This window comes from Schistocerca americana, chromosome X (genome assembly GCF_021461395.2).
Source record: "Schistocerca americana isolate TAMUIC-IGC-003095 chromosome X, iqSchAmer2.1, whole genome shotgun sequence".
NCBI lineage: Eukaryota > Metazoa > Arthropoda > Insecta > Orthoptera > Acrididae > Schistocerca > Schistocerca americana.
Window position 1 is genome coordinate 476,142,506 of NC_060130.1, and position 24,956 is coordinate 476,167,461.

A 24,956-nucleotide genomic window follows, 5' to 3' on the forward strand; every position below is an offset into this window, starting at 1 on the left:
TTGTCAACTGTGGGACAGGGATTTTCCGCGATACTTGGGTTGGACTTTCTGATTAAACATCACGCCAAAATTGACCTTTCGCAACATACGCTGGAACTCGATGGGAACTTGTTCTCAATGGATACAGCCGTCGCAAATGTTTCAGAGTTGCAAGGTACACCGATAGCTAAGGTGATACCAACTAAACTGCGTACAAGTGCATTAAATGTGATTTCGTGTGACAAAGTACGAACAGGTACAGGGTACCGGTGGATGTCGATGTGCCACAGCAGGGGTTATTCTTGGTAGAGCCACTACCGAGTAATGAGGTTTTAGAGGAAAAGCATTGCTTTATTCGTGGGAGTGTATCACGGGTAACGGGCATAAACGGGCGGTTTATGGTTCCGGTGGGTTTAGATAACTTCTGGCGGAGGATGTCGATCTGCCGAAAGGATTAGTAATAGCCACAGTAGAGTTAATGGATGAAGAGGACATCGATAGTTCGAGGCTAGACTATGATGTAATGCAAGCCGTCATCACGTCTGCACTTCGTGACAAGGTAAATCATTTGAGAGTAAATGATCGTTCGGGTATGGAAGCATTATTACTAAAGTATAAAGCATTGTTTGAAGTACAGGGTACGTTACCTGCTACATCGGTAACACAGCATCATATTTCGACAGGGAATCACGCTCCGGTGTATCGTAAGCCATACAGACTACCGAAATAATTACAACCAGTAGTAGAGCAATTAATAGAGCAACAGCTGGAAGATGGGATAATCCACCACACTAATACTCCTTGGTCTAGTAGCGTGGTCCTAGTTCTGAAGAAGACACCAGACGGGTTGAAAAAATTTCGTTTTTGTTGCGATTACAGACATTTTAACGAACGGACAGTGGCGGACGTATATCCGATTCCGAATATCACAAAATCGTTACACAACCTAGGGCAGTGTAAATTTTTCTCCACTATGGATTTGCGAAGCGGTTACCACCAGATTTAAGTATGTCCGGAGAACAGGCCAAAAACAGCGTTTACGATGCATTGTGGTCACTTCGACTATTAAAGTATGCCGTTTGGACTAAAAAAAGGTCCAGCAACATTTCAGAGGATGTTGGATGGAGTCCTTCGCGGGTTGAAACCGAAAAAATGCATGGTGCATCTGGATGACATTATAGTTTTTTCAAGAGATATAGAGCAGCATGTGGAACGGTTAGAGGAGGTGTTTAAAAGATCAGAGGCAGCACGGCTAACATTAACTTTGGACTTGCGCAGGCACAAGTAAATTATCTCGGGTATATTATCAGTCAGGACGTGGTACGGACAGATCCTCGTCTCATTTCTTCAGTACGAGATTTTCCGGTTCCGCAAACGGTTAAACAACTGCAATCGTATATTAGTCTTGCGAGCTATTATCGAAAATTCGTACAGGGGTGCGCAGAAATAGCGAGGCCACCTACTAAGTTGCTAAGGAAAGGTGTTACCTTCCAGTGGACGTCAGAGTGCGAGAAAGCATTTCAAGAGTTGAAATGGATACTGACATCAGATCCAGTTTTGAAGTTTCCAGACTTACCAGCCGCTGGTGCAACAGGCGTCGGCAGCTGACCTCACGGTGATACGGCTCCGTGGCCGTGCCCGTACTGGGGGCGCCGAGTGGCGACGAGTTCATCTCAACCACAGGGAATCCTGGCTTCAGCGGAGCACTGGTGGCCTGAGGCTCCCGAGTGCGATCAGCGGCGCGCATTGCGCGCATTGTCGGAGAATCTACACAGCAGCAACCAGGCGGAAGGGTTCCGCAGGGCTGGGCAGCGATGACGAGGGAGAAATTGTAATGAAAGTTCAATAAATAATTGTAAAACTCCACGCCGTCTCAGTCTTTGGCGCAATCACTGTGTCTGCTGCTAGCAAGTGGTGCAGAAGTCGTAACAAATATATCCCAGGCATGTTCGATGGGGTTCATGTGTGGAGAACATGGTGGCCACTCTAGTCGAGCGATGTTATTATCATGAAGGAAGTCATTCACAAGATGTGCACGTTGGGGGCCCGAATTGTCGTCCATGAAGACGAATGTCTCGCCAATATGCTGCAGATATGGTTGCACTATCGGTCGGAGGATGGTATTCACGCATCGTACAGCTGTAACGGCGCCTTACATGACCACCAGATGCGTACGTCGGCCCCACATAATACCAACTCAAATCAGCAGGGAACCTCAACCTTACATCACTCACTGGACAGTATGTCTGAGGCGTTCAACCTGACCAGGTTGCCCCCAAAAACGTCGGCCACGATTGTCTGGTTGAAGGCATACGCGACACTCATCGGTGAAGAGAACGTGATGCCAATCCAGAGAAATCTATTCGGCATGTTGTTGGGCCCATCCGGAGAGCGCTGATTGGTGTTGTGGTTGCAATGATGGACCTCGCCATGGACGTCGAGAGTGAAGTTGTGCATCATGCAGCCTACTGCATACAGTTTGAGTCGTAACACGATGTTCCATGGCTGCACGAAAAGCATTATTCAAAATGGTGGCGTTGCTGTCAGGGTTCCCCTGAGCCATAATCCGTAGGTATCGGTCATCCACTGCAGTAGTAGCGCTTGGGCGGCCTGAGGGAGGCACGTCATCGAAAGTTCCTGCGTCCTTGTATCTCCTCCATGTCCGAAAAACATCGCTTTGGTCCACTCTGAGATGCCTGGACACTTCCCTTGTTGAGTGCCCTTCCTAGCACACGGTAACAATGCGAACACGATCGAACCGTGGTATTGACCGTCTAGGCATGGTTGAACAAGAGACAACATTAGCCGTGAACCTTCTTCCTGGTGAAATCTCTGGAACTGATCGGCTGGCGGACCCCCTCCGTCTAACAGGTGCAGTTCATACATGGTTGTTTACATCTTTGAGCGGGTTTAGTGACATCTCTGAACAGTAAAAGGTGGTGTGTCAGTGATACAATATCCGCAGTCAACGTCTATCTCAAGGTTTTCTGGGAACCTCGGTGATACCAAACGTTTTATTGATGTGTGTACGAAGCCGTAGACATACAGTACTGGAGACGACAACGTCTACAAGGTAAGTATAGATCAATCCACGGTAGTTGCGGATTTGTTATTCTACTGGGGCGTCGACTATCCCATGAGGAAAAGGAAGATATAAAAGTGAATTTAAGATTTCAGTGAACATCATGTATGATGTGAGAGCGACTTACATACTGTATGTGCATTATGCTGTATATTAACGAACGGTGGGTACTTGTACCAGTGCTAGTAGTATGCCTCTGCCCTAATCGCCCTTTGTCATTATGGTCTTAACGCAGGATGAACGTTTAAGGCGATAGAATCATTCTGCTGTCTGTCGTAAATGCTGAATTTCAAATCTTTCTCAACAGCGTTCACAAAAAGACTGTCTTTTCTGTATCCTTTAACGAAGGGGCAGCGACGCAGACGACTAGGTTTTTCAGTGGCGTACAACTCCGCCGGATTACACTACGATTGGCGATCTGGGCAACGGACACACCCACTGGCTCCACGTAGGAACATGCAGCGCCTACCAGTTGTCTTCCAGGTGGCATAACTAGGCCCACGCAGCGTAGCCGAAGCAGATTCCCGTGACCCGTCCCTGGATGTTATTATGCTTGGCCCCGATCGCCTCACTCACTATGCATCTTGCCTATTTTAGGGAGTCGCTGCATATTGTTACCTGGCCGGATTCTCGCTGGCCGTTTACCTTTAAGTTTGTCTAAACTTAGTTCTCATCATGGACCTGGACGACGGCATGCTAAAATGAATGCATCGGTAATTTTTATGTGAAAACTGTTATAGCTTTTTATATAAAACAAACGTTATTAATATTCTATACCCTTATTCTTCATGTGTATGTATTTTCAGCACTCTGCTGCTAGAGGACCCTGAATTGTAACATTTAACATGTCGGCGTGCAACCTAACTATGTCGGTGCATGAGAAACATCCTACTGTAATCGAGTTTCGAATTCGAAGAGTTCGTCCACACATGGACATCCTCTGCTTCAACATGACAATGCCAGAATACACACGAGCGCTCTGGTATCTGGAACAATCCGACGCCTTTTGATTCACTGTCACTGATCATCCTTCATACAGTCCCTACTTGACCCCCACGCGATTTTCATCTGTTCCCATAACTTAAACCACAACTTCGAGGACTTCACTTCGATAGTGATGATGTGATGCAAGAAGAGGTGAGGCTGTGGCTCCGTCAACAAAGTACAGCAACAACACATTGGTCTCTCGGTGGAAGGAACGTGTTCATCACCAGGATGAGTATGTTGAGAAATAAATACGGAGGCACGAAGAACAAAGCTACAGAATGGTAATAACATCTGTTTTATTTACGAAACATTAAGAGATTTCACACAAAAAATTCGGAGACATTTCTTTTCAGCACGCTTTCGTATATTTTTGTGTAATCTCTCTTTGTACTTTATATGTATACTATTTTTGTGCCTTGTTTCTAACAAACATGACATGCCACGTCAACCCAAAGGTGATGAGAATGTACGATTCCATGGTGCAGTGAGATGGAACCAATGAGTTTAGAAATTCTGAAATCTAAAGGCACGCGACTTAAATCTGTAGAGGAGCAAAAATGTCAACAAATAGCCATGGAACAGCATTAAATGGCCTTGATTCAGCAACAGATGCTACAACAACAACTTTCAGCTCAACATCAACAGTTCACTGCTCAAGAGAAACAGCAACAGCAATAGCAGCTGTATCTTCAATGACACATACATTTCCAGCATTCCCGTCATTTCAGGAAGGCGCTGCTGACTGGAAAATGTATCTGCTCCAACTACATACTATGAGTATGTCCACTTTCCAAATAAACTATCCTGATCTCCAGAAACTGTTCGTTTTGTCTTGGTTATCTCAAGACGTAATGTAACTTCTTAGGAAAGTGAACCCCCTTGTCGATCACAATAGGCTATCATTCTGCAAAATCTGTGTAGTGATTTCAGATTATTACCATCGGAAATTGCATTGAGTATTTTCCAAATTAGAATTTTAATATCGTACGGAAACTACAATTTGAGTCGCTGTACCAGATATTAAAGGTTTCAGTGGCTGTATCCAAGGTTCTCGGATGTCCAGCCGAAACCGATCGTCCAAGTTCCACGATATTGTCAGTGTCGTCGTAACTGCCGTCTGCTTCACGTCTGCTGTGCAGCGTGCTACCTTAATTTAAGTATTAACTGTATATTTCTTACTTGTCACTTCTTCTTCCATGTGTTTTTGCTTTAAGGAAGCTTTAATTGTCGAGTGCTAGTAATAGTGTTTCATAGATTTTGTGTTTGTTTTGAACACAGTCAGAGAGAGTCCCTTTAGTCAACCATAGTGCCAGTAGTGCTAGTGTTTGTTTTCAATACAGTCCAGAGACAGGTAGTGCTATTTTCATTGTTTTTTACAAGAAGTGGCTAGCAACCACAGTTTAGTCAACAATCAGCCGCCTTTAGTGAATTAGCAGTCTAATTAAAAGTTGATTAACTCTCTACAGTAAATTGATTTCTTAGGATGGATAGGATGTGTGACTGCTGTGTACGGACGCAGGAGGAGCTGGACACTGTTCGCGAACAGCTGAACGTGTTGATGGCCGCGGTCAGCCGTCTTCAGGCTGCTGCCTCGGAGTGTAGCGACAGTGGGGAGTCGGGTGCGTCGCATGGTACACCCCAGGTGTTACATGCTTCACCCACTGTCCCTGCTGTCGAGACATCTTCGCGGGTACCAGGCGCGGTTGGGCCACCCTCTCCCAAAGGGGAGTGGCGGGTTCAGCGGCGTTCGCGGCGCACGAGGCGGAGGGTAAATGTGGAGGCTGGCCGTGTGGCATTGCCCGCTCTGCCTGTGAGTCGACATGTGGCCGCTCCTTAAGCAAGGTCTGAGCAGGCACACGGGGGGAGGGGTTTATTAGTTATTGGGAGCTCCAACGTTAGGCGGGTGATGGAGCCCCTTAGGGAAATAGCGGAAAGGTCGGGGAAGAAGGCCAGTGTTCACTGTGTCTGCTTGCCGGGGGGTCTCATCCGAGATGTGGAGGAGCCCTGCCGGCGGCGATAGAGAGCACTGGGTGCACCCGACTGAAAATTGTTGCTCATGTCGGCACCAATGACTCCTGCCGTCTCGATTCAGAGGTCATCCTCAGTTCGTACAGGCGGTTGGCGTAATTGGTGAAGCCTTGCTCGCGGGGTGGAATCAGAGCTAACTATTTGTAGTATCGTTCCCAGAACCGATCGCGGTCCTCTGGTTTGGAGCCGAGTGGAAGGCTTAATCCAGAGGCTCAGACGATTCTGCGGAGATCTGGGGTACAAATTTCTCGACCTCCACTATCGGGTGGAGATATGTAGGGTCCCCCTGAATAGGTCAGGCGTGCACTACACGCCGGAAGCGGCTAGAAGGGTAGCGGAGTACGTGTGGAGTGCGCATGTGGGTTTTTTAGGTTAGAGAATTCCCTCCCTAGGCCGGACAAGACGCCTCCTGAGACGCGGCAAGGTAGGAGTAGGCAAAATGCAACAGGGAATAACAATATTAATGTGCTAATAGTAAACTGCAGGAGCGTCTATAGAAAGGTCCCAGAACTGTTCTCATTAATAAACGGTCACAACGCCCACATAGTACCAGGGACAGAAAGTTGGCTGAAACCAGACGTAAACAGTAATGAAACCCTAAACTCAGATTGGAATGTATACTGCAGAGACAGGCAGGACAGTGAAGGGGCAGGCGTGTTTATAGCGATAAGAAGTGCAATAGTATCGAAGGAAATTGACGGAGATCCGAAATGTGAAATAATTTGGGTGAAGGTCACGATTAAAGCAGGCTCAGACATGGTAATCGGATGTCTCTATAGGCCCCCTGGCTCAGCAGCTGTTGTGGCTGAGCACCTGAAGGATAATTTGGAATATATTTCGAGTAGATTTCCCCAACATGTTATAGTTCTGGGTGGAGATTTTAATTTGCCGGATATAGACTGGAAGACTCAAACGTTCATAACGGGTGGCAGGGACAAGGAATCCAGTGAAATTTTTTTAAAGTGCTTCATCTGAAAACTACCATGAGCAGTTAAACAGAGAACCGACTCGTGGCGATAATATATTAGACCTTATGGTGACAAACAAACCCGAACTATTTGAAACAGTTAACGCAGAACAGGGAATCAGCGATCATAAAGCGGTTACTGCTTCAATGATTTCAGCCGTAAATAGAATTATTAAAAAAGGTAGGAAGATTTTTCTGTTTAGCAAAAGTGACAAAAAGCAGATTACAGAGTACCTGATGGCTCAACACAAAAGTTTTGTCTCAAGTACTGATAGTGTTGAGGATCAGTGTACAAAGTTCAAAACCATCGTACAATATCCGTTAGATGAATATGTGCCAAGCAATATCGTAAGAGATGGAAAAGAGCCACCGTGGTACAACAACCGAGTTAGAAAACTGCTGCGGAAGCAAAGGGAACTTCACAGCAAACATAAACATAGATAAAGCCTTGCGGACAAACAAAAATTACGCGAAGCGAAATGCAGTCTGAGGAGGGCTATGCGAGAGGCGTTCAATGAATTCGAAAGTAATGTTCTATGTACTGACTTGGCAGAAAATCCTAAGAAATTTTGGTCTTATATAAAATGGAAATGTCGTGTGGCTAGGGCCTCCCGTCGGGTAGACCGTTCGCCTGGTGCAGGTCTTTCGATTTGACGCCACTTCGGCGACCTGCGCGTCGATGGGGATGAAATGATGATGAGTAGGACAACACAACACCCAGTCCCTGAGCGGAGAAAATCTCGGACCCAGCCGGGAATCGAATCTGGGCCCTTAGGATTGACAGTCTGTCACGCTGTCCACTCAGCTACCGGGGCGGACGGTCTTATATGAAAGCGGTAGGTGGATCAAAACAAAATGTCCAGACACTCTGTGACCAAAATGGTACTGAAACAGAAGATGACAGACTAAAGGCCGAAATACTAAATAGCTTTTTCCAAGGCTGTTTCACAGAAGAAAACTGCACTGTACTGTAGTTCCTTCTCTATATTGTCGCACAGATAACAAAATGGTAGATATCGAAATAGACGACAGAGGGATAGAGGAACAATTAAAATCACTCAAAAGAGGAAAGGCCGCAGGACCTGATGGGATGGCAGTTCGATTTTACACAGAGTACGCGAAGTAACTTGCCCCCCTTCTTGCAGCGGTGTACCGTAGGTCTCTTGAAGAGCGTAGTGTTCCAAAGGATTGGAAAAGGGCACACCTCATCCCCGTTTTCAAGAAGGGACGTCGAACAGATGTGCAGAACTATAGACCTATATCTCTAACGTCGATCAGTTGTAGAATTTTGGAACACGTATTATGTTCGAGTATAATGACTTTTCTGGAGACTAGAAATCTACTCTGTAGGAATCACCATGGGTTTCGAAAAAGACGGTCGTGTGAAACCCAGCTCGCGCTATTCGTCCACGAGACTCAGAGGGCCATAGACACGTGTTCACAGGTAGATGCTGTGTTTCTTGACTTCCGCAAGGCGTTCGATACAGTTCCCCACAGTCGTTTAATGAACAAAGTAAGAACATATGGACTATCAGACCAATTGTGTGACTGGATTGAAGAGTTCCTAGATAACAGAACACAGCATGTCATTCTCAATGGAGAGAAGTCTTCCGAAGTAAGAGTGATTTCAGGTGTGCCGCAGGGGAGTGTCATAGGACCGTCGCTATTCACAATATACATAAATGACCTTGTGGATGACATCGGAAGTTTCCTGAGGCTTTTTGCAGATGATGCTGTGTTGTATCGAGAGGTTGTAAAAATGGAAAATCGTACTGAAATGCAGTAGGATCTGAGAGAATTGACGCATGGTGCAGGGAATGGCAACTGAATCTCAATGTAGACAAGTGTAATGTGTTGCGAATACATAGAAAGATTGATCCCTTATCATTTAGCTACAAAATAGCAGGTCAGCAACTGGAAGCAGTTAATTCCATAAATTATCTGGGAGTACGCAATAGGAGTGATTTAAAATGGAATGATAATATAAAGATGATCGTCGGTAAAGCAGATGCCAGACTGAGATTCATTGGAAGAATCCTAAGGAAATGCAATCCGAAAACAAAGGAAGTAGTTTACAGTACGCTTGTTCGCCCACTGCTTGAATACTGCTCAGCAGTGTGGGATCCGTACCAGATAGGGTTGATAGAAGAGATAGTGAAGATCCAACGGAGAACAGCGCGCTTCGTTACAGGATCATTTAGTAATCGCGAAAGCGTTACGGAGATGATAGATAAACTCCAGTGGAAGACTCTGCAGGAGAGACGCTCAGAAGCTCGGTACGGGCTTTTGTTAAAGTTTCGAGAACATACCTTCACCGAGGAGTCAAGCAGTATAATGCTCCCTCCTACGTGTATCTCGCGAAGAGACCATGAGGATAAAATCAGAGAGATTAGAGCCCACACAGAAGCATACCGACTATTCTTCTTTCCACGAACAATACGAGACTGGAATAGAAGGAAGAATCGATACAGGTACTCAGGGTACCCTCCGCCACACACCGTCAGGTGGCTTGCGGAGTATGGATGTAGATGTAGATATTTCGGCGAATAACCGTTCCGCCACCATCAGGATGATGATGATGATGATGATGATGATGATGGCGGAACGGTTATTCGCCGAAATATAGTGGAACTTCTACGAGCGGATCCGGCTGGACACCCGAGAACCTTGGATACAGCACATTCGTCGGGAAAGCCTCGGATCACATGTTTCAGTGGTTGTTGTAATTTTGTGTCAGAAAATGAACAATGCAATCATTGTATGCTAATTTCCTAATTAGGATCCCGGTTAATCACCACTCACCTTTTAAAGAAGCAAGTATTAAAGTTTGGATGAGGTTCTCAAATAGTGTGAAATGCATAATGTTTCAATAATGCACCACCAGACTTTTTTATACGGGGTGCTACAAAAAGGTACGGCCAAACTTTCAGGAAACATTCCTTACACACAAATAAAGAAAAGATGTTATGTGGACATGTGTCTGGAAACTCTTAATTTCCATGTTAGAGCTCTTTTTAGTTTCGTCTGTAAGTAATGTACTTCCTCGATTCACCGCCAGTTGGCCACATTGAAGGAAGATAATGTTGACTTCAGTGCTTGTGTTGACCTGCGACTCATTCGGCAGGCATTGTTGGTGATGTCTTTATTAGGCCCCATGTTCTTCCACCTACGCTCAATGGAATACGTTATCATGATTTCATACGGGATACTCTACCTGTGCTGCTAGAACATGTGCCTTTACAAGTACGACACAACATGTGGTTCGTGCACGATGGAGCTCCTGCACATTTCAGTCGAAGTGTTCGTACGCTTCTCAACAACAGATTCGGTGACCGATGGATTGGTAGAGGCGGACCAATTCCATGGCCTCCACGCTCTCCTGACCTCAACCCTCTTGACTTTCATTTATGTGGGCATTTGAAAGCTCTTGTCTACGTAACCCGGTACCAAATGTAGAGACTCTTCATGCTCGTATTGTGGACGGCTGTGATACAATGCGCCATTCTCCAGGGCTGCATCAGCGCATCAGGGATTCCATGCGACGGAGGGAGGATGCATGTATCCTCGCTAACGGAGGACATTTTGAACATTTCCTGTACAAAGTGTTTGAAGTCACGCTGGTACGTTCTGTTGCTGTGTGTTTCCATTCCATGATTAATGTGATTTGAAGAGAAGTAATAAAATGAGCTCTAACATGGAAAGTAAGCGTTTCCGGACACATGTCCACATAACATATATTCTTTCTTTATGCGTGAGGAATGTTTCCTGAAAGTTTGGCCGTACCTTTTTGTAACACCCTGTATATTTTATTTGCCGCTACCTGTTTCGAGCCATAGCTTACACTCAAATGGTACTTAGATACAATCAAGCTGTTTTCAACCAGAAAATGTAAAATTTTCCAGTACTCTGTGGAATAGCTAGGGATCACAATCAGCAAAATCGGTCTTATTCATACCCAGCGCATGTACGCACAATTGACAGCAGGCACCATCCTAAGGAACTAAAATCCTTCACGAGAGAAGTAAGGTATTACAGTAGTTTCATTGCTAACATAACATTCCGTCAGTGTATTCGGAGAAAAGGTACGAAGTTCGAATGGTAACTGCAGTCTACAAAGGACTTTACACTCAAACAAACATTACTGGTTGGACCTTTTCTTGTGAGTCCGTCTCAGGCAAACCACTGATACTAGCATCTCAATATGACATTAGGCAATTTTGTTACCATTTGGTCAAAATGAAACCGAGCTCACCTGTGTGTTGGTACTCAAAATTTTGAATTCTCAACAGCATAATGCAGATATAGCAAAACAGAACCTGGTGGCTATTTATGGTTTAAGACAAGGAGGTGGTATACCACAACCACTCATATTCAAATTGAACTCCGCAACAAGTTTCTCCCTTGGAAGTTTTTTCTCTACAGCCTCAACTATCTGGCCTTTAGGAACAGGTACACATAGATTCACATGCCCAGTTTGAGTATGGTGTGATTTAAAGTTATGGACTTATTTTCAAAATTCCACGTGTGTGGCTGATGCATTTTAAAGTAGTGAAGGACACATTTATAGGATGAAACAAGTTTTTCACAATCAAAGGTGTGGCAGGACCAGTAGTAACTGTCGATATTCTCTCTGCTTCATTTACAGAGTTAAGTTAGCAACTTGGCATTTAGCATCTCATCACTGCCTCCTTCCACCCTCAATTCGCGGGCGAAACGCGTATTTCAGACCTCTAAGGATAATACGAAGTCAAAATTCCAGTTGACATCCACAAAGGACACTCATATCAAATTTTTAAGTACCTACAGATCTACATCAGTCTCTGTGAAAAGTCCAGTGGAGATCTTGGATGGCAGACAGCAACAGACATTCCCCTCCCTACTCCAGACGCATCATTATGAATGATCACAACCAAACCATCATTTTCATATGGACCTCAAAATGTCGGTGTGAAATTCCTGCTAGCACTCTTGGTAGGTTCTCACACATCACCAGTGCCTCAGGAGTCCCTCTTCACTCTATGATGCGGATGGCCACTAACCAATAGTGGAAGAGACTGGATCCATCAGGACCTTCCAATACTTAGAGTCTCAGACCTGGACTGAGGATACCTCATTCTCGGACTGAGGGTACCTCATTCTCTACTACCATCAGCTCTTCCTCAGCAGCAGAAACGACAACACCGCAACCGAAGTAGTCTGTGGATTCCACAGGCTGTTTCCTGCAACACTCCACATTACACATCTGCTGCATCCAATGACTTCGCAGCTCTCTCCGCCATTCATGCAGCAGTAGCGCCAACACTCTACTGCTCTCGGTGATGGCATTACTGGCTGGCATGCTGATTCATCTGTTCCTCCTCAGTGCCGTACATTGTCTGCAAGGGACACGGGCGATAGATCCATGATTTTACACGTTCTTCTACAACAGAGCCTGCACAAGTTGCTCCAAATCAGTTGCTACGTGCCATCTCAGGAGGGTGGGGTCAGGAGAACGCATAAAACGACTCCCAAGGTCAGGAACACACCTCCTCGCTCCATGTAGGATCAGTTGGCGCACACCATTGGCCTCCACGGCTGTACGAGTCTGTCTACGCAGCGAAGCAAAAGCAGGTTTGTGTATTTTCACGTTCGTTGCTATTATGCTATGATCTGACCGCATCATCAATGACGACTCACAACAGATTCTTCTCTTGGCCAGATTCTAGCTTACTGTTTATCAACGCCTTCATTTGAACTTGGTTTTGTGCACTGATTCTATATTTTGTTTACACTGTTCTTGTGGCTTGTGTTCAATACACCTGACGTGCGACGCTTCACAACAGTCTCCTTCCCTCCAAGAATTCCAATCTAAGCTCACGTAGCATTTACGTAACACTCTCGTACCGTTCGAATCTAGCATCATGTCTCTGAATTGTTTGCATGTCTTCCGATTAATTGGACTTAGTGAGGATACTAAACAGTGAAGAAGCAATGATGGAACGGTCGCACTACTATTCTGTACCTGGTCTCTCTTACAAAAGTGCCACATTTTCAAAAACTTTTCGCAGTATACAATAGTCGTTTGTTCTCCATCCCTGTAAAGTACCTGCTGTGGTCCGTCCATTTCCTGTTGTTTCACATATTTAAACCTAGATATATAATAGACGTGACTGAGTCAAATCTTATAATTTAGTCTCTTATGAATACTCACCGTGTAGCACAAAATTATGAGCTATATTACTCTAAGAGGCCTCTAGTGACTAACACATTTGAGAATGGACGCTATTTTAGCAGCCTACATGGGCCGGCCACGGCATGCCAAATTTCACGCGTGTGGCGTGTGCGGTCCGTGGGCGTACCAGGGCCCTGCCTGGCGCCCGAGATCTCGGAAGTGTCCGGAACAGCGTGACATTTCATTTATCACTGCGGTGCAGTATTTTTACATCGGTAAAACTCTCTGAGTTCGACAGAGTTCTGGTGTCATCGCTGTTTATCTTTCGCAATTTTTTCGTGGTATGAAGAACGTTCACAGGTCCAGTGCATGTTTCCGAAAAAAGAGGCACCCTAGTGATCTGTCGTCACAGTCCATTAAAATGGATGGTAATGACAGAAGAGAGAGATGAGAATTCTCAGTTCGTGTAAGTGACGGGGAACTGCATATGAAACGACGTTACAGTATCATGCAGAGAGAATTTAAACATTTAGATGACAATGGAAGAATAAGTTTCACTGTTCTGTAAATCAAGAAGACTTTGAGCTACATTCGCAGGTACGGAGGGCTTTATTCCATTGTCATCTGCTACAGTTTTGCACTACAGTCTGGAACCGCGCGACCGCTACGGTCGGAGGTTCGAACCCTGCCTCGCGCATAGACGTGTGTGATGTCATTAGGTTAGTTAGGTTCAAGTAGTCCTAAGTTCTAGGGGACTGATGACCTCGGAAGTTAAGTCCCGTAGTGCTCAGAGCCATTTCAACCAGTTTTGCTACAGTTTTGAATGAAAATAAACGAAGAATATGGAGACTTGGTATATTACTGCAAAGTACGTTTGCTAAGTCAAGGCGCATGCCTGGTACGGTATTTCGATTTACAAGTCGCTATTCTTGAATTTTTGAAGGGAAAAAGTGCAGGAACGAAAAGTAGAACATCCGGAACGGCTTGCAGACTTCGCATTCTAAATGGACTTGACTACAAACTACCCACAGTAAAACACTGCGAGATAATTTCTATCCGATTTGATTGGGACGCATTTAAAAAGAAAATCGTGTTGTAGAAGGGACAGATTCTGAGAAAGACAGTCCAGCTCTCTAAGCTCAGTGGCGTTGAAGAAAGCTCGAGGTTTGAAGAACTCATTGTGACCTTGCAAGAATTAAAAGGATAGTTTTATAAATGTTCTGAGGACACCGTCAGTCATATATCTCTTTTCGAGCCGTTTTCAGGACCGTTTGCCATTTCAGTTGAGAGCACGTTGTGCTTGTGCAGACATACCTGACTCACCTGCAAGGTAACTCCAGCTTCAGTGACAAATATTTTTACTTTAAAACTGTCCAGGACGTCTACATTCCTTTCCTCAAGTAGATTTTCCAAGTCTCTATAATAAGGTTGCTAAAGTGCTACAATATTTCGGTCGGTATATTTGTGTGAAATATCTTTTTTCGATTATGAAACTAAAGAAGACAGTGCTACATTTAAACTTGAGTAAGAAACTCTTCGATATTATCTGCGTCTGTGCTTATGTGATATTTTCTACCAGATAAAAATTGTATTACGTCTTCAGTGCACCAAAATTAATTAATACTGAAAATTATTGGTTTATCATCTATGTTGTTGAAAAATGTGAAATATAAAACCAAGTAGCACGTAGTGCGATTGCACTGCCATTTAAATGTGGAACGTTCGCTGTTTTACCCTCTTCCCCCTCCACCCGCTCACATAGCGTGTCATGTCGATGGGGGAAACGTGAAGCGAGGCTGAGTACTTTGGCATTCGGGCACTGGCATGGCTCCCGAGTCGAAATCTTGGCCACCCCTGGTCTACACTGTGGTACTGCGTTTTGAAGTCTAGTGATGGACAATATACCTGTTGAACTTCACCCATGGTTCGTGGGATTATGTGTGTGAAAAGGTAGAGCTGTATTCCGCAAGAGGCGATACCTCTAAATTTATGGATAGTAGTTTTCCTCTCGCTGGAAAGCACAATACGAGAACATGTGAGCTTTTAATATGCTCATTGTTCATCCGTTATTTTTCCATTCTTATAGGTTTGGGTAACCTGCACTTTATTTCTGTCGCTTGAGACAGATCGATGTGCGAGAGATTCACGATTTACGAGCTACGGAAGGAACCAATATCGTGGAGTACTCTCTGTAAAACCGAACTGCAAACAGTCAGCTCCTCGCGTCTTATCCGTTTTCAATAGATTCAGCTGCATTTCAGAAATAGATATGCTTATTTCGAGGTGATCTATTTGAGAGTTTCTACGGCGATAGAACGATCACAAGCCTTTAAGAACTTCCTTTGTGAATGCCCTTCTAAAAGCGAGTTTGGTACCAACGTTTTTCCTGGTGGTGTATTTTATTTCCACATCAGACCGTTTGACGATTGGCTGAATAGAACACTTTGACCAGCTTAGTAATTCTACGTCGGACTGGAAATTTCTAGGGTCCCCTGAAAAATAATTAGCTGACTTCTGACGGAGGAGGTTTTTGTTTGCTTCATCCCTAAGTCAACCTATAGATGCATGAATTTCTGCACAATTTTGACTGTGAGCTGCGCTCAGGAGTAGGCATTAGGTGCACATACCTAATGCTAATAAATATTTATTTCTCTGTACACAGAAAATGTTTAATGTATTGAAAAGACGTAAAACAAAGTTGCATTAATATACAGAGGAACCAGCTCGAAATCACACACTAAGTCTTTTTGGAACTTTTCGGTTATCATTGGAAATATAAACAAAAAATAGTTTCCTTTGCAGTTTACCAGGATTTGATCCACTACATTAACGAATCAAAGCATCACCTTACTTTCTTCTTATTTAAACTGAATAAATATTCCAGTAGTACAACTGCTTGGGAACAGTGGATGATCAGAGACGCAATCTATCCCTCTGAGCTACTGATTTTCCTATATTTATTTCTTTATTATGTTGATACTAAGAAGTTCACCACGAAAAGTGAGAAAAATGAAGGCCCGTCAACAATGACGTGAGCTCTAACTACTGTTCTTCTTAAACATGAGCGATGATCGTCTAGCTCTTTGTTAGACAATGCAAATGTGACGCAACATCGGTTTTGATTTCAAGTTTAATCAGATATTGGATCTTCCATATATCAGTCTATTAATACATGACGTCATCAAGGCTGTGGTGCCAGAGCGTCACTTGACTCCTCCTTCGGCTTATGTAGTCTGTAACAGTTTACCAAAAACACAAAAAAATCAATTTCATGCTGATAGATCATATCTCAAAAAATTAGACTAGCTTATATTGCTTCTCAAAGATGAAAAACTTTCTTGAATATTCTTTGCTCTATTCGCTGTAGGCGCTGATGACTGTTTTAAGAAGAATACTTTTCTTTAACTGTTGGTCAGACAACTTTAACAGACTTAGTGATGAACTAGGAAAAATGCAACACTCTAGACTCTCATGTCAGCACAACAGATATAATCGGCGGATTGTTGAAATTATCCTTCTTACTTCTGTTGTATCTAGGCTTGCTAGCAAGGGTGTTACACAAATAGGCCCATTATTAATTGAGAATAGTGGTTGCTTACAATCGTCAGCACTGCAGTTTTCTGTACTTTTCAAAATATTAAACTGCATGACTACCAAGAAGACTACAATATGTACCAACCATATTAACATAAAAAATTCTGATTAAGATATGGATAACTTTATAGCCAGTAGCGATGGACATTTCAGATCACTTTTGCGTTTTAGAGTTGCTAAAGGCAGTAGCACTATGTAACACAATGCTGAACGGACCAACTGATTAGATTTAACACATTATTGTATTAAGCTTTATTTTAATAGCACACACCGAAAGTCATAAATGTACAAAAATAGAAGTAGAGAAATAACTGAGTCGCAAATTCTGTATAATGCTTGCTGGATCTATTCATTCACATATACGAAGTGGAAATACTGAGGTTGGACGTAATCATTAACGTACCTAGAGGTTATTATCTAAAGGTAAAGCCGTTGAAATCCAACAGCACTTTCATTGTACATCCTTGTTAAAATGCACACGAACAAGACATTCAGCGTCTTATCACGAACTACCATAGTTAAATCCACTCACACTATGTCAATAAAAATAATGAAATGAACGGTAACCAGAAATGGAAGACCACAGTTGCAAAGATAATAGGAATTCAATATATTATTATGATCCTTTCTGACAAAGCTACCCAAAAAGGAAATACATTGTTTGAAAAATTAATGATATATTGCTACCCACATGGAAAACACAGTGACAAACATAAAGCAAAAGAAAATACTACAAAGAATTGTTTCCACTGTCATTCCCGAAAGAGCACATATTTTACTCAAGGCAAGTAATGACAAACATAGTGTAAATGAAAAACAACTCTCGTAAGAGACAAAGATTAGCTATCTGATATAGTTAATAGAAATTTCCACAAGATTCAATCTTACGCACGGTCTTCTAGATGAAACATTACTTCTGCAGCTATTTAGCTATTTCACACATTGGCGGTAGGGATCTTAACACCATATTCCCCCGAAAAATATCATTTTTTTAACTGTTTTAGACGACCCACGTGGTAAAGACAAATGACTGGCTGAAGAGGTAAAGATACCTAAAACAGGTGTGATGGAACCACTCATCTGTGGATTACGGCGACGCATTCCAGGTATTCCACTTCGGGACCACGTGTTCCTCTGCCGAGTCTACACGGACGAGTTGGCCCTCGTCGTACGCTCAGCGCCCGTTGTATAAGCTACGATGCAATGGATTACCCGTTACAGTGGGGGTGCAGCTGTAGCGGGTATAAAGCTAAGTACTGACAAAGTTACTTGTGCACTGTTATATAGTTATTAAATTTAGAAATTTTCAGCGGTGTTTCGTGCTGTTTGTGGCGAAATAACAATTTAATAAACTTTTGGAAACGTTCGCTTTCTGTGCTTTTTTCAGTTTTCTGTGCGTTGAAGTCGTTTGGTAAATCTCGTGCTTCAGTTTTCAGATGGCATTTCTTATTGTTTCTAGTGAAATATTTCTGTAAAATTTTCATTAACTTCATTGGGTGTTCCAGTAGCCGCTTGAATTTTTGGTTGTAGCTAATAATTTTGTGAAGTTCTGTTGGTACTGGTATTAGCTGTAGTGTAGTAGTATTAATACAAGTAGTTGCTTCCTTAGTAGACAGAGAATTTCGAGATCGATATTATTATTTCTTTAAATAGTTCTACTGGTATAACTGAACTTAGGTAACGTAGACATATAGCTTTTTTCAGTAATTGTAAAATTTTACCATGAGTGAGACGTGTGGGCTCTGTCGTAGGTTTGTGAGTAGTGGATTACGGTGTGGAATTTGTTCAAAGTATTTTCATTGGGGGGGATGCAGTGGGGGAAGCCAGTGGGCATTCTAGCGAGATCCTCTTCTGAAAAGTAGAAATAAGCTGACAGACTAGCAGGAGCATAAGATCTGTGGCTTTCAGGTGCAGTTACAACGCGCAAAGGAGGAACTAGATAGGTTGAGGAGGGTGAATGGTGGTGGGGAATGGGAACTGGCAATTGGCAAGAAAGCAGATAGGAGGAGGAGGTATTCAGACAGTTATACTTCGGGTATATGCAATAGATTTGACCAATTGTCAGAGTTGAGTGGAGAGGAGCCTCGTGTAGCTGTAGATGTAGATGTAGGGAACTTGCAGCAGTCCTCAGCAGTTAGAAGGCCTAGGTTAGTTGCAAAGTCAAACAGAAAGAAGAAGGTTCTGCTGCTAGCTAGTTCGCACAGTAGAGGTGTGGGCCAGCAGTTGCAGGAAGTGTTGGGGAGTGAGTACCAGGTCACCTGCATTGTGAAGCCTAGTGCAGGGTTGGCTCAGGTGACTAAGAACATAGGGGAGTTATGTAGGAATTTTACAAAGGGGAGCAGTTCGTGATAGTGGGTGGAGCAAGGAACAGCCTTGATAGGGACGGGAAAAATGAAGTAGGTGGTGACCTGGTAAAGGTAGGTACTCAAACTGGTGGCACTAATGTGCATTTCGTGCAACTGTTTCAAAGTCATGATAGGCCTCATCTTAATGCGGCTACAAGGCGCGTTAACATGGGGCTGGAGAGGGCGCTGATGGCAGAGGGCAGGGGTCACGTTTCAGTGGTGACAGTTGGGTTTATCTGCAGATCAGGTTTCACTAGGCATGGCCTGCACCTCAATAGGTATGGGAAGGGGAGGCAGGTAAAGCTTATTGATGACAGTGTGGTGGTGGGATCACTCATGGAAAAATTCCTGCGGTAGTTGGTGTTAGAGGTGCAGCTCTTTTCGATTGAAGTCAGCTGATAGGTATTCCCGCTTAAATTAAGTCTCTCTAACCAAGGGATTAAGTTCATAGGGTGTCTTGTTTCCAAGTAGAGATGGAATTAGCATATTTGATCAAAATGTAAGAGGTATTAGAGATAAAATTAGTGAACTCCTTGCCGGCCGGTGTGGCCGAGCGGTTGTAGGCACTTCAGTCTGGAACAGCGCAACCGCTACCGTCGCAGTTCGAATCCTGCCTCGGGCATGGATGTGTGTGATGTCCTTAGGTTAGTTAGGTTTAAGTAGTTCTAAGTTGTAGGGGACTGATGACCTCAGATGTTAAGTCCCATAGTGCTCAGAGCTATGTGAACCATTTTTAGTGAACCCCTTACAGATGTTGACTCTTAAATTATTGGTACGTCGGAGCACCACTTAAATGATTTGACAATTCAAAGGCTTCCTTTACCAGGATACAGATTAGCTGGCTGTTTTACAATGAGTTCCTAGTGGGGTGGGGGAGTGGCTATGTACATAAAAAACAGTATTCCATTTGAGTCCATAGACTCATCACGGCACTGCACTGAACAGATATTTGAATGTTGTGCATGGGTAGTTGAATTTAATGAATATAAACTTCTCATTTTTGTTGTTTATAGGTCCTTTAACTCTGACTTCAGAGCATTTACGCTCAAGCTAGAGAGGGCTCTTGATTCACTTTGCGGGAAGTACCGTAAATTAGTTATATGTGGTGACTTCAATATAAATTTTGTGTATGATGGTGCAAGAAAGAGGACGTTGGTAGATAGGGAGCAGGGGAACAGTAACGCAGCCATAAATAATAATTTTATTCATTCCTCATTACTAGATCGGCATTCTGTTAGTAAAGGCGTGAATGGCGTTTCAGACCATGATGCACAAATTTTAATACAAAAGGCTTTTGTACTCAAGCAAACTATGTAGGGAAGTTAATCCAGCAGCAATAGAGAATTTTTTAAACCTTGTCAAACAACAAGAGTGGCAGGATGTTTATATTACCGATAACATAGATGATAAGTATAATGCTTTACTTAACACATTTCTCATGATCTTTGAGAGTTGCTTTGTATTAGATAAACGGGGCACTATCGGTAATTGGCAGCCCGGGTGGCTGACAAGTGGGATAAGGGTATGATGTAGAACAAAGCGGGAATTATACTAAAATGCTAGAAGTAGTCACAATGAAGCTGCAGTAGCCCATTACAAACAGTAGTGTAAGGTGAAACTTCCAGGTGCTTAAAAATGTTATTAGGAAGGCAAAGAGTATGTGGTACGCAAAGAGAATAGCTAATTCACAGGATAAAATTAAAACCTTATGGTCAGTTGTGAAAGTAGTGTCTGGTCAGCAGCACAAGGTTGGCGATATAGAATTAGTTCGCAGTAAAAATATTACTGTTACTGATAAATCAGATATATGTACAATATTTAACAATCATTTTCTGTACATTGCTGGTGAATGAAATAAAAATTTAGCTCTCTTGACAAATGCGTTTCCAAGGTTGATGTCTGAAATACTCCTCTGTGAGACAGACAAGGGGGAGATCGAATCAATAATAAAATCACTGGAGACTAAGGACTCTCATGGTTATGAAGGAGTGTCTAGCAGAATATTAAAGTACTGTGTTGCACATGTTAGCCCTATATTTAGCCATATTTGTAATTTTTACTTTAGGAATGGTCAGTTTCCTGAACGATTAAAGCACTCAGCAGTAAAGCTGCTTTATAAAAAGGGAGAAAGGGATAATGTAGACAATTTTAGACTAATGTCTATGCTATCAGTGTTTGTTAAAGTTATGGTAAAGGCTGTGTATGTAAGGATAATTGATCATTTTATATCGCACGATTTTCTATCAAATGTACAGTTCGGCTTTAGAAGTTGCTTAATAACTGAAAATGCTATGTTCTATATTCTGTGTGAGGTACTGGATAGGTTAAACGAAAGGTTTAGAACGCTAGGCATATTTTTGAATTAACTAATGCGTTTGATTATGTTGATCACAAAATATTGCTCCAGAAGTTGGACCATTACCGAATACGTGGAGTAGCTCACAATTGGATCACGTCTTACTTTAGCAACAGACAGCAAAAGGTCATTATTCACAATGTTGAGAATGGCTGTGATGTGTGGTCTGAGTGGGGTATGATCAAGTGGGGCGTGCACCAGGGATCAGTGCTGGGGCCACTCCTGTTCCTTATTTCTATAAATGATATGCCCTCTAGTATTACGAATAACTCTAAAATATTTCTGTTTGCTGATGACACTAGCTTGGTAGTAAAGGATGTTATGTGCAACATTGACTCGGTTTCAAATAGTGCAGGTCATGACCCAATCTCATGGACTGTAGAAAATAAACTGACGCTAAATCACAGTAAGACTCAGTTTTTGTAGTTTCTAACACACAATTCAACAAAACCCGACGTTTTAATTTCACAGAATGGGCATATGATTAGTGAAACTGAACAGTTCAAATTTCTAGGTGTTCAGATAGATAGTAAACTGTCGTGGAAAGCCCACGTTCAGAATCTTGTTCAAAGACTTAATGCTGCCATTTTTATTATTCGAACGGTACCAGAAGTGAGTGACCGTTCGACCCAAAAATTAGTCTACTTTGATTATTTTCATTAACTTATTTCGTATGGTATTGTATTCTGGGATAACTCTTCCCATTCTAAACGGATATTTTTGTCTCAGAAACGGGTGGTTCCCGCAGTGAGTGGTGTAAGTCCACGAACATCTTGTCGATCCCTGTTCACGAGTCTGGGTATTTTGACATTGGCCACTCATATATATTCCTTACTGTCATTTCTTGTTAACAATATTAGCTTATTCCCAAGAATAAGCAGCTTTCACTCAGTTAATACTCGGCAGAGATCAAACTTGCATTTCGATAGGACTTCCTTAGCTTTAGTGCAGAAAGATGCGCAGTATACTGCAGCATTCATTTTCTATAAGCTACCACTCGAATTCAAAAACTTAAGCAGTAATCCACCCTCTTTCAAATCGAAACTGAAGAGTTTCCTAATGGGTCACTCCTCCTATTCTGTCGAGGAGTTACTTGAAAAGTAAGATGATTCTTGTTGTATTGTTGCTAGCGTTTACTTACACTTATGGATTGACTTTTTTCGGGTTCAAAAATATTTTATTTTTATCTGTTATTTATTTTATGTTGTAATTTCATATTCTGACACGTTCCATGACCCTTGAGATTTGCTCCACAATTTGGTCCTACGGAACTAGACGTGTAAATAAAAAATAGAAAAGAAATCGACACGAAAGCCGCAATGTCATGCGCCATTAAGATCGGCCGTGACCTTCTCACAGAGAGCGTAGCCTCCTTTCAACTGGTGGACACCCTACGCTGTCTCGGATTGGTCACCTATTACGCCCGCTGAATATGTGCCAGAGAGTCACCTTCGTCAATACCCTTCTGACAGCCCGGGTACCCCACATCGCGTCGATATTGTGTCACAGACACAGTCCCTTTGACTGTTCAGAGATGTCATTAAACCCGCCCAAAAGTGTAAACAACAATGCATGAGCAGCGCCTATTAGACGGAGGGGGTTTGACAGCCGACAGTCAATCAATCAGGAAGGAGGTACACGGCTTGTGTTGTCTGTAGTTCAACGATGCCTAGACGGTCAATACGGCGGTTCGATCGCGTCCGCATTGTTACTTTCTGTCAGGAGGGCTCTCAACTAGGGAGGTATCCAGGTGTCTCGGAGCTACCCAAAGCGATGTTGTTCGGTCATAGAGGGGATACAGAGAGACAGGAACTGTCGATGACATGCCTCGCTCAAGCCGCCAAAGGGCTACTAGCGCAATAGATGACCGCTACCTACGAATTATGGCTCGGAGGAAACCTGACAACAACGCCACCATGTTGAATAATGGTTTTCATGCAGCCACAGGACGTCGTGTTACGACTCTAACTGTGCACAATAGGCTGCATGATGCACAACTTCACTTCCGACGTCCATGGGGAGGTCCAGCATTGCAACCGCGACACCATGTAGCGCGCTGCAGTAACATGCCGAATGGACCGCTCAGGATTGGCATCACATTCTCTTCACCGTTGAGTGTCGTATATGACTTCAACCAGACAATCGTCAGAGACGTGTTTGGAGGTAACCCGGTCAAGAACGCCTTAGACACACTTTCCAGAGAGTGCAGCAAGGTGGAGGAACCCTGCTGTTTTATGGTGGCATTATGTGGGGCAGACTTACGCCGCTGGTGGTCATAGAAGGCGCCGTAACGGCTGTACGATACGTGAATGCCATCCTCCAGCCGATAGTGCAACCACATCGGCAGCATATTGGCGAGGCATTCGCCTTCATGGACGAGAATCGCGCCCCTATGGGGCACATCTTGTGAATGACGTCCTTCAGGATAACCACATCGCTCGACTAGAGTGGCCAGCATGTTCTCCACACATGAACCCTATTGAACATGCCTGGGATATATTGAAAAGGGCGGTTTATGGACGACGTGAGCCAGCAACAACTCTGAGGGAAATACGCCGAATCGCCGTTGGGGAGTGCGACAATCGGGACCAGCAGTGCCTCGATGAACTTGTGGATAGTAGACCACGACGAATACAGGCACCTAGCCGGCCGATGTAGCCGAGCGGTTCTAGGCGCTTCAGTCCGGAACCGCGTGACCGCTACGGTCGCAGATTCGAATCCTACCTCGGGCATGGATGTGTGTGATGGTTAGTTAGGTTTAAGTAGTTCTAAGTTCTAGGGGACTGATGACCTCAGATGTTAAGTCCCATAGTGCTCAGAGCCATTTGAACCACTGGAATACATGCATGTATCAATGCAAGAAGACATGCTACTGGGTGTTAGAGTTACCGGTGTGAACAGCAACCTCTTAAGATCTCGCTGTATGGTGGTACAGCATGCAATGTGTGGTTTGCATGAGCAATAAAAAGGGCGAAAATTTTCTGTACAGGTTCCGGAACTCTCGGAACCGAGGTGATGCGAAAGTCGTTTTGATGTGTGTACTAGTTTTCACTGGAATGTTGACCACTGTGTTCGCACCTGTGTCGAGACGCCCGCCGACTATTTTGACACACATCCCATCTCCGATGTCGCACAACAGCCGTTACGTTTTGTAATTCAACTACATAGGCGCCAAGCTAGACCCAGGACCAGGAAGACGACCACCCGTGAAATTTACCGTACCCTCCCCGAAACCCCGTCGAAGCTCGTCACTCCCAAGTTTTACGACCTACAGTTTGGTAAACGATCCATCAGCCATACGGCACCACTGACACCACTGCGACGTGGAGCGTTCTCGTCGAAGGCAAATATACTACAGGACAGAAACTGCTTCTCATCGCGATGGTGGACTCACTCCTGTGTCTGAAGTGCAACATCGAAGATACAGATTTACACCGTTTTGAGTGTGGGGCAGCAGCATCTGTCTG